Raw genomic sequence first — 10,751 nt, forward strand, 5'->3', positions numbered from 1 at the left:
GGCTGTCTGAGGAGGCCTTACAGATAGCTGGGAAGAGAAGCGAAAAGCAAAGGAGAAAAGGAAAGATATTCTCATCTGAATGCAGAGTTCCAAAGAATAGCAAGGAGAGATAAGAAAGCCTTCCTCAGCGATCAGTGCAAACAAATAGAGGAAAACAACAGATTGGGAAAGACTAGAGACCTCTTCAAGAAAATTAGAGATACCAAAGGAACATTTCATGCAAAGATAGGCTCGATAAAGGACAGAAATGGTATGGACCTAACAGAAGCAGAAGATATTAAGAAGAGGTGGCAAGAATACACAGAAGAACTGTACAGAAAAGATCTTCACGACCCAGTTAATCACGATGGTGTGATCACTCACCTAGAGCCAGACATCCTGGAATGTGAAGTCAAGTGGGCCTTAGAAAGCATCACTACGAACAAAGCTAGTGGAGGTGATGGAATTCCAGTTGCGCTATTTCAAATCCTCAAAGGTGATGCTGTGAAAGTGCTGCACTCAATATGCCAGCAAATTTGGAAAACTCAGCAGTGGCCACAGGACTGGAAAAGGTCAGTTTTCGTTCCAATCCCAAAGAAAGGCAATGCCAAAGAATGCTCAAACTACCGCACAATTGCACTCATCTCACATGCTAGTAAACTAATGCTCAAAATTCTCCAAGCCAGGCTTCAGCAATACGTGATCCGTGAACTTCCAGATGTTCAAGCTGGTTTTAGAAAAGGCAGAGGAACCAGAGATCAACTTGCCAATATCCGCTGGATCATCGAAAAAGCAAGAGAGTTCCAGAAAAACATCTATTTCTGCTTTATTGACTATGCCAAAGCCTTTGACTGTGTGGATCACAATAAACTGTGGAAAATTCTGAAAGAGATGGGAATAGCAGACCATCTGACCTGTCTCTTGAGAAACCTGTATGCAGGTCAGGAAGCAACAGTTAGAACTGGACATGGAACAACAGACTGGTTCCAAATAGGAAAAGGAGTACGTCAAGGCTGTATATTGTCACCCTGCTTATTTAACTTATATGCAGAGTACATCATGAGAAACGCTGGGCTGGAAGAAACACAGGCTGGAATCAAGATTGCCGGGAGAAATATCAATAACCTCAGATATGCGGATGACACCACCCTTATGGCAGAGAGTGAAGCAGAACTAAAGAGCCTCTTGATGAAGGTGAAGGAGGAGAGTGAAAAAGTTGGCTTAAAGCTCAACGTTCAGAAAACTAAGATCATGGCATCTGGTCCCATCACTCCATGGGAAATAGATGGGGAAACAGTGGAAACAGTGTCAGACTTTACTTTTTTGGGCTCCAGAATCACTGCTGATGGTGACTGCAGCCATGAAATTAAAAGACGCTTACTCCTTGGAAGGAAGGCTATGGCCAACCTAGATAGCATGTTTAAAAGCAGAGACATTACTTTGCCAACAAAAGTCCGTCTAGTCAAGGCTATGTTTTTTCCAGTTGTCATGTATGGATGTGAGAGTTGGACAGTGAAGAAAGCTGAGTGCCGCAGAATTGATGCTTTTGAACTGTGGTGTTGGAGAAGACTCTTGAGAGTCCCTTGGACTGCAAGGAGACCCAATCAATCCATCCTAAAAGAGATCAATCCTGGGTGTTCATTGGAAGGTCTGATGTTGAAGCTGAAGCTCCAATACTTTGGCCATCTCATGCGAAGGGTTGACTCATTGGAAAAGACCCTAATGCTGGGTAGGATTGGAGGCGGGAGGAGAAGAGGACGACAGAGGATGAGATGGTTGGATGGCATCACCGACTCGATGAACATGGGTTTGGGTAGACTCCGGGAGTTGGTGATGGACAGAGAGGCCTGGCGTGCTGCAATTCACGGGGTCGCGGAGAGTCGGACACGACTGAGCGACTGAACTGAACTGAACTGAATGATGTCAACCTCCTTCAAAAGGACTTAACTGTCTACCATTACCAAACTCCCTCTGCTAATTCAGAAATCCAATACAATACAAAACTCAAATAAGTCAATGTCATTAGACTATTGAGCCACAGCCTATGGCAAGGACAGTTACTATATGCTAAATGCTAGGGACTGTTAAGTGCTTTATAGTTATTATCTTCTTTGGTTCTCAGCACAAAATATGATATGGGTATTATTATTCCATTCTACACATGGGAAAAGTGGCGCATGGACGGGTTAAGTAACAGAACAGCTGTGAAGAGGTATAACCACAATTCAAACAGGAATTTGAATTGATTCTAATGGCCAAGTTCCTCCATACTATATTTTGCTTAATTTTGTATACATGTTACTATGAAATATTACCAAAAACATATATGTACCTACTGTTCATACTTAAGACTTTGTGGGACACTGAACGTCAGGCCCTGTGCTCTGCATGGGGAAAGTAGACATGAATGAAGCCTTGTTCCTGGGTAAATGTGAAGCTAGTAAGGAATGAAGCCTATGCTATCCAAAAGTCTACAAGCTATAAATGCTGGAGAGGGTGTGGAGAAAAGGGAACCCTCTTACACTGTTGGTGGGAATGCAAACTAGTACAGCCACTATGGAGAACAGTGTGGAGATTCCTTCAAAAACTGGGAATAGAACTGCCATATGACCCAGCAATCCCACTGCTGAGCATACACACTGAGGAAACCAGAATTGAAAGAGATGCGTGTACCCCAATGTTCATCACAGCACTGTTTATAATAGCCAGGACATGGAAGCAACCTAGATGTCCATCAGCAGATGAATGGATAAGGAAGCTGTGGTACATATACACAATGGAATATTACTCAGCCATTAAAAAGAATACATTTGAATCAGTTCTATTGAGATGGATGAAACTGGAGCCCATTATACAGAGTGAAGTAAGCCAGGAAGAAAAACACCAATACAGTATACTAATGCATATATATGGAATTTGAAAGATGGTAACGATAACCCTATACGCGAGACAGAATAAGAGACACAGATGCATAGAACAGTCTTATGGACTCTTGAGGGAGAAGGTGAGGGTGGGACGTTCTGAGAGAATAGCATTGAAACGTGTATATTATCATATGTGAAACAGAACACCACTCCAGGTTCGATGCATGAGACAAATGCTCAGGGCTGGGGCAATGGGATGACCAAGAGGGATGGGATGGGAGGGAGGTGGGAGGGGGGTTCAGGATGGGGAACACATGTAAACCCATGGCTGATTCATGTCAATGTATGGCGAAAACCACTACAATATTGTAAAGTAATTAGCCCCCAACTAAAATAAATAAATTTATTTAAAAAATAATAAAAAATGTATATAAAAAAAGAATAATCCATTCCAAAAGAAAAAAGAATGAAGCTTAATCAGATCACCTGGGTTCAAACCCTAACTCTACTTCTAAATGGTGTGCAAACCTTGGGGAAGTCAGCCAACGTCATGCAACTTCAATTTTCCTGCATTTTAAATACAATAAGAGTTCCTACCACAGAGGGTTGTCAGGTGGAATCAGGAGACAGATGCATAGTGCCCAGAGTCAGTTAGCAGAGTGCCCAGAAAATGATGGACACACAATAAAATTAGCTAATCTGATTATTATCACTGACACTATGAGCAAGCCGGGCTCCTGGGAGGTAATTACAAAGCCTGACTTCACTGTTCCCTTAAAATTCCCGCAGAGGTGAAAGGACTGCCAATGGTCCTGGGTAAAGTCTCTGACATTATCACATTTCTGAAGATTCCCAAGTAATAAAAAGAGTATCCAGATCGTTCTAAGTCATTAATGTGGCTGTGGCTCCAACGCTCAGTTGTCTCTAACTCCTTGTGACCCCATGGACTGCAGCCCACCAGGCTTCCCTGTCCGTGAGATTCTCCAGGCAAGAATACTTGAGTGGGTTGCCATGCCCTCCTCCAGGGAATCTTCTGGACCCAGGGATTGATCTAGCATCTCCTGCGTCTCCTGCATTGGCAGGCAGAGTCTTACCACTAGTGCCATTTGGGAGTCCCAAATGGAATCATTAATAACTATCTTAATTCAGAAATCAGAATGTCCAGTCCCATGTAAGAAGTACAGCCTCTCAAAAACCACCACTATATTGTAAAGTAATTAGCCTCCAATTAAAATAAATAAATAAATTAAAAAAACAAAAAAAGAAGTACAGCCTCTAACCTGGTTTAATGTGAGAATGTTTCTGGGAGCGTTCTGCTGAAGGCTGACTGTGTTTAGGGAGAAAGACAGGCCTCACCCTTGCCCTCTTCTCCACAGTGCCCTCTCCCAGTTTCAGCATTTTTACTTCTCCCCAGTTTGTCACTAGGTTTTCCACCCTGTCAGAGGCAAAAAAAAAAAAAAAAAATGAGAAGGAGAAGAGGCAGAGGGCAGAAAGTTTTTATTTTTGACTGATTCTCTTTAGGGACAATTTCTCACCTTTAGGGACAAGCTTGCTTTTGGGTGTTTAAAGATGACCCTTTCTCTCTAAAATTTCACAGATTCTTCAATATTCTTAGGAATACTTGACTGCTCTTCTTCTGACAAGGGTAATGTAAATTTTGGCCTCTGACTTACCACTTCCTTTCTTCATGGCTCTCTTGTAGGGGAGCCTCCATGTAGCAATCTTGGGAAGGATTTAAAATAATGACTTCAGGGACTTCCATGGCTGTCCAGTGGTTAAGACTCTATGTTTCCAATGCAGGAGATGCGGGTTTGATCACTGCTCAGAGAACTAATATTGCACATGCTGTGTGGCACAGGCAAAAAAATGAAAATTTTTAAATAAAATAAAATGTGGTGTTGGAGAAGACTCTTGAGAGTCCCTTGGGCTGCAAGGAGATCCAATCAATCCATCCTAAAAGAGATCAATCCTGGGTGTTCGTTGGAAGGACTGATGTTGAAGCTGAAACTCCAATACTTTGGCCACCTCATGCGAAGAGTTGACTCATTGGAAAAGACCCTAATGCTGGGTAGGATTAGGGGCAGGAGGAGAAGGGGACGACAGAGGATGAGATGGTTGGATGGCATCACTGACTCGATGGACATGGGTTTGGGTAGATTCCGGGAGTTGGTGATGGACAGAGAGGCCTGGCGTGCTGCGATTCATGGGGTCGCAAAGAGTCGGACACGACTGAGCGACTGAACTGAACTGAACTGAAAATGATGACTCCAGACACAGCTCACATTTGCTCCAAGGGAACTCTTGACTCTCCCCAACAATCTCTAGTAGTGTCTCCTTGCTCCTGACACCAGAGCATCTGGCCAGCCAGTTTTGTTGTTGTTGTTGTTCAGTCACTCAGTTGTGTCCAACTCTTTGCAACCCAATAGACAGCAGCACACCAGGCTTCCATGTCCTTCTCTATCTCCCAGAGTTTGCTCAAACTCATGTCCATTGAGTCAATGATGCCATTCAACCATCTCATCCTTCGTCACCCTCTTCCCCTCCTGCTCTCAATCTTTCCCAGCATCAGGGTCTTTTCCAATTTGTCAGTTCTTCACATCAGGTGGCCAAACTATTAGAGCTTTAGCTTTAGCATCAGTCTTGATGCTGATTTCCTTTATGAAGGTTGATTTCTTTTAGGATTGACTGATTTGATCTCCTTGCTGTCCAAGAGACACTCAAGAGTCTTCTTCAGTACAACAGTTTGAAAGCATCAAATTCTTTGGTCTTTTATAATTTCTAGGCAAGACTCAACAAGCCACTCTGTCTCCTTAACAGCCAGGGACACGTATCTCCATTAGTTCTTTTGAAACCCTTCTTCTGAAGGTGAAGCGTTCTCCATGCTCCTCCTGGTAGGGATGAAAAGCTCAGAGCACAGCTCTTGCAAAAGAAATCCCCCTCAAAAACCTCTCCACAATGTTACTCTCTTGATCCTTCAATATCATAGTGTGGGTAGGGTTTTTTTTCAGTCAGTTCATGGAAACTTGCATGAGAAACTCACAGAAATTTGCCTCTTTTGATGTTATCTCACTTTGAAATTTCATACTTATTGCATTTAGTGCCTCAAACAAAACTCTCAATTTCATATTGTCACATTTTAAATTATCATTTTTAGTGAAATATAAAGCAACTATCATATACTGGGGTAAGTGGTATAATACAAATATAATCTCTATGGTAATAGAGAAGGCAGATAAATTTTATCCAGAGTTGGGAGTAGGTGTCAGACATGGAAGTCTTCACAGAGGGAGTGACTTTTGAGTTGAGCCTTTAAGGATCTATTTACTCATCTAGCAAATATTTATTGAGTTTGTATATGTTCCAAGCAGTATTCTAGGTGCTTGGGATTTATCAGTGAACAAAACAAGGATCCCCACACTCATGGAGCTTACATTCTAGTAGAAGAATGGGAGAACAGACAACAAACATAATAGATAAACTACATAAGTTGATTTAAAAGGTGATAAATAGTATGTGGGAAAAAGAAAAAGTAGGACTAGAAAAACAAGCCCATGAAACAGAAAAGAAGGACCTTCTAAGGGGAAACAGTATGAACAAAAGACCTGGAAGTATAAGAGGAATGGCATAATCAAATAATTGAAGATAGTGTGGAGTATAGAACCACATCAGAGATACTCAGGGCAGATCCTTCCACAAGCTCATCTCAATGTGACCATTAGCACTGAGCACCAGTTATCTGCACAATGCCCCCTCCTTCCTCATGGAACCCAGGAGAGTTTTTCCTTTGTACTTATCCCCATGGACCCATATCTAATGCCTAAAAAGAGAGGAAGTACAAGTAGAAGAACTGGGGGAAAATTGTTTTAATTTATTTAAAATTCTATAAGACAGTGAGCTGAAGAGGCTTTGGTGCCTCTCCAGCAACAATCAAAACAAAAAGATCAAGCACATAATCCATAGCAAGCATAGTGCTGGTGTTATAGATACAGTAATATGCAAGGCAGAGATGCTCCTTGTCTGTGTAACAAAGCAAAATGCAAAGGGAGAAGCAAGCCCCACAGCTCTGCATGGGGTCAGCATGACAGGCACACAGAAGGGCAACAGTTAAGACCCACTGCTCAGGTGCCCAGTGGTGACACCACCTGGTCACAGACAGCACAGCTCAGCACCAGAAACAAATGAGAGATCTCTGTGCCACCTGCTTCTCAGGCAAGCTAGACAGTAGACAGACACTGAAATGGAGAGGACTACAAGAACTGCAATAGTGAGTCAGGTTACAAATCAAAGAAATATAAGTTCTATTTGTGAATGTGGTTTCATTCCCCATACTTCCATTTCCTAGATCAATCTGACTAAAGAAAACCAGCCAACAGTAGCAACAAGGACTGTGGACTGTGCTTTTATAGACTGAAGCCATTACAGCAACTGTATCTTGAAAGTGCTGCTGTTGTAGAACTATTTTTTTTTCTTTAAATACAAATCATTGTCTTCAGAATAGGATTAGCTCTCAGGCTAAAATTCCCCCTTAAATATCTAACCCAAGGCCTTCCACTGAGCACAGGACCTTCACCAGTAAATGGCTTCCCTGTTGGCTCAGACGGTAAATAATCTGCCCGCAATGCAGCAACCCAGGTTCGATCCCTGGGTTGGGAAGATCCCCTGGAGAAGGGGATGACAACCCACTCCAGTATTCTTACCTAGAGAATCCCACAGACTGAGGAGCCTGGCGGGCTACAGTCCATAGGGTCATAAAGAACCAGACACGACTGAGCGACTAACACTTACTTACTTCACCAGTAAATAAGTTCTTGACTCCATTCCTTAAAAAAGTTGACAATCACCTTGGAGACACACTCCCCCAAAGTAAAAGTTCGGATTCATTTGCTGTACTCAAAGACAGCAACTTAAGAAACAAGCTATGTTCTCTGACTTGAGGATGTGGTTTCATTAACAAAAAAGATTCAAGGAAAATCAAACAAAAAAACCTTCTCAAGTTAGAGCCTGAGTTGCCTTTGAAAAGTGGGACTCTGCTGCCCCCTGCCTTCCACTATAAAAAAATGCTGAGGATGGAGTTGGAAATCACTGCTGCTGCTGCCGCTAAGACGCTTAAGTCATGTCCGACTCTATGCAACCCTATGGACAGCAGCCCACCAGGCTCTGTCCACAGGATTCTCTAGGCAAGAATGCTGGAGTGGGTTGCCATTTCCTTCTCCTGGAAATCACTAAAGAACACTTTTTTCTTTTTTTTAATTAATTTTTTATTGGAGTATAATTGCTTTCCAATGTTGTGTTAGTTTCTGTTCAGTTGCTCGGTTGTGTCCAGCTCTTTGTGACCACATGGACTGCAGCACGCCAGGCCTCCCTGTCCTTCACCATCTCCCGGAGCTTGCTCAAACTCATGGCCATTGAGTCAGTGATGCCATCCGACCGACTCGTCCTCCATCATCCCCTTCTTCTCCTGCCTTTAATCTTTCCCAGCATCAGGGTCTTTTCTAATGAGTTGGCTCTTTACATCAGTTGGCCAAGGTATAGGAGTTACTGTACAGCAAAATGAATCAGCTAAATCCCCTCTTTTTTTGGATTTCCTTCCCATTTAGGTCACCAGAGAGCACTGAGTAGAGTTCCCTCTGATACTTTCTCTCACATACATGTATATGCATGCATGCATGCTAAGTTGCTTCAGTCGTGTTTGACTCTTTGCAGCCCCATGGACTGCAGTCCTCCAGGCTCCTCTGTCCATGAAATCTTCCAGGCAAGAATACTGGAGTGGGTAGCCATTCCCTTCACCAGGGGATCTTCTCGACCCAGGGATCGAATCTGAATCTCTTTCGTCTCCTGCATTGGCAGGTGTCCCAGGACCACTAGCACCCCCTGGGAAGCCCAACATGTGCACATACCCCAAAACATAGGGGTTCCAAAAACATCCTCCATCCTCTCAGCACCACTGTTACCTAAACACAGGCTACCTGCTTGCAGTGATAAGCAGTATGAGGCCCCAGGTAGTGGCAGCTGGCTGAATAGATCTGACTCCCAGCACCTTCCCCTCTGTGCTCTTCCTGCCACAATCCTCTGACTTGAGCCGTCATGTCAGGATGACTGAGAATCTCCTAACTTCACCAGCCATGCTTCACTCATACCTGGATATCATACCTGGATATCCAACAACACCTTCAAACCCAAAATGACTAAAACTAGCTAATTTTTCCCTCACAAATCAACCAATAGGAAGTTTCTTTTTTTTAATGAGCTTGATTGTTTTAACAGCACTACTGCTATTGTCACTGAAGTCAAAAAAATTGCACACAGTTTTGACTTTCTTCCTCTCCCTAGGCCCGAGCATCACATGAACTGCAACCTTGTTCATACCTACTGCTTCTCCATTGTTAGCCTGGGTGAGGCTTCACTGGGCCCTTTAGTTTCCATCTGAAGTGTGCCACTAACCCTCCATCCACAGTCTTCACCTCCTACCAGCTTTTCTTTACTCCAGTACATCTTAAAACTGCTGAAGGATTTATCTTTCTGAAGTTCAACTTTGCCCATGTCACCCTACTCTTTCCCTTTGGCCTGAGAATAAACTGCAAACATTTCACTCTGCATCAAGGCCTTCCAGGATCTGCCACCGTCCGATTCCGCTACCGCGGGCAAGTCCCGCACTGAAGCCACGTGGAGGCTCATGCTGGTCCCCAGACAGTCCAAGGTTTCCTCTGTGCCTCACTCTGGATGATACCTCTTCCTTCAATGGTTTTCTCCAACCACTTCCATTTCCTCAGTTCTTCACATCCAAGTCATTTGCATCTTTCAAGTTCTAGTTCAAATGCCACTTCTTCCACACAGCCTTTTCTAATTTCTTCAACTAGAACAAAAGCTTTGTCTGAAGTCCAATCACATTCTATCTATTCCTTTCTTCAGTTCAAGTGAGCAAATATTTACTGAGCTCTTACAATGTAAGGGAATATACCAGCTCTGGGGACATCGAGAGAAACACAAACAGACATGCTCACCATCTTTGTGTATCTTACAGTCTAATATTTATACTTTCCAACTTATATTCTCTTCCTGTGTATATATTTCCCTTCTAGCCTGAAAAATTCATAAATGAGTATCAATGCTTCAATCTCCCAGACACTTTTTAAGTCTTTCTTACACATAGCACCAAGCAGAGTGTATTACATGTGTTTATTATTCAGTAAGTATTTGAATAAACCAATTAATGTATTAAGGGTACCTAGATAGCTGAATGTTAGGGTCATTATTCACTTCCCAAACTTAAGGAACTGAGTAATTCTAAGCTCAGTTCAGCTCAGTCGCTCTCTCATGTCTGACTCTTTCCCATCCCATGGACTGCAGCACGCCGGGCTTCCCTGTACATCACCAACTCCTGCAGCTTGCTCAAACTCATGTCCATCAAGTTGGTGATGCCATCCAACCATCTCTTCCTCTGTCATCCCCTTCTCCTCCTGCCTTCAATCTTTCCCAGCATCAGGGTCTTTTCCAATGAGTCAGTTCTTTGCATCAGGTGGCCAAAGTATTTTAGTTTCAGCTTCAGCATCAGTCCTTCCAGTGAACATTCACGATTGATTTCCTTTCAGATTGACTGGTTTGATCTCCTTGCAGTCCAAGTGACTCTCAAGAGTCTTCTCTGACACCACAGTTCAAAAGCATCAGTTCTTCGGTGCTCATCTTCTTTATATTCCAACTCTAACATTTGTACATGACTACAGGAAAAATCATAGCTTTGACTAGATGGACCTTTGTTGGCAGAGTAATGTCTCTGCTTTTTAACATGCTGTCTAGGTTGATCATAGCTTTCCTTCCAAGGAGTAAGCGTCTTTTAATTTAATGGCTGCAATCACCACCTGCAGTGATTTTGGAGCCCAAAAAAATAGTCTCTGACTGTTTCCATTGTTT

The sequence above is a fragment of the Giraffa tippelskirchi genome, chromosome 5, assembly GCF_054371585.1.
Source record: "Giraffa tippelskirchi isolate mGirTip1 chromosome 5, T2T-mGirTip1v1.2.pri, whole genome shotgun sequence".
In the NCBI taxonomy this organism is placed as follows: domain Eukaryota; kingdom Metazoa; phylum Chordata; class Mammalia; order Artiodactyla; family Giraffidae; genus Giraffa; species Giraffa tippelskirchi.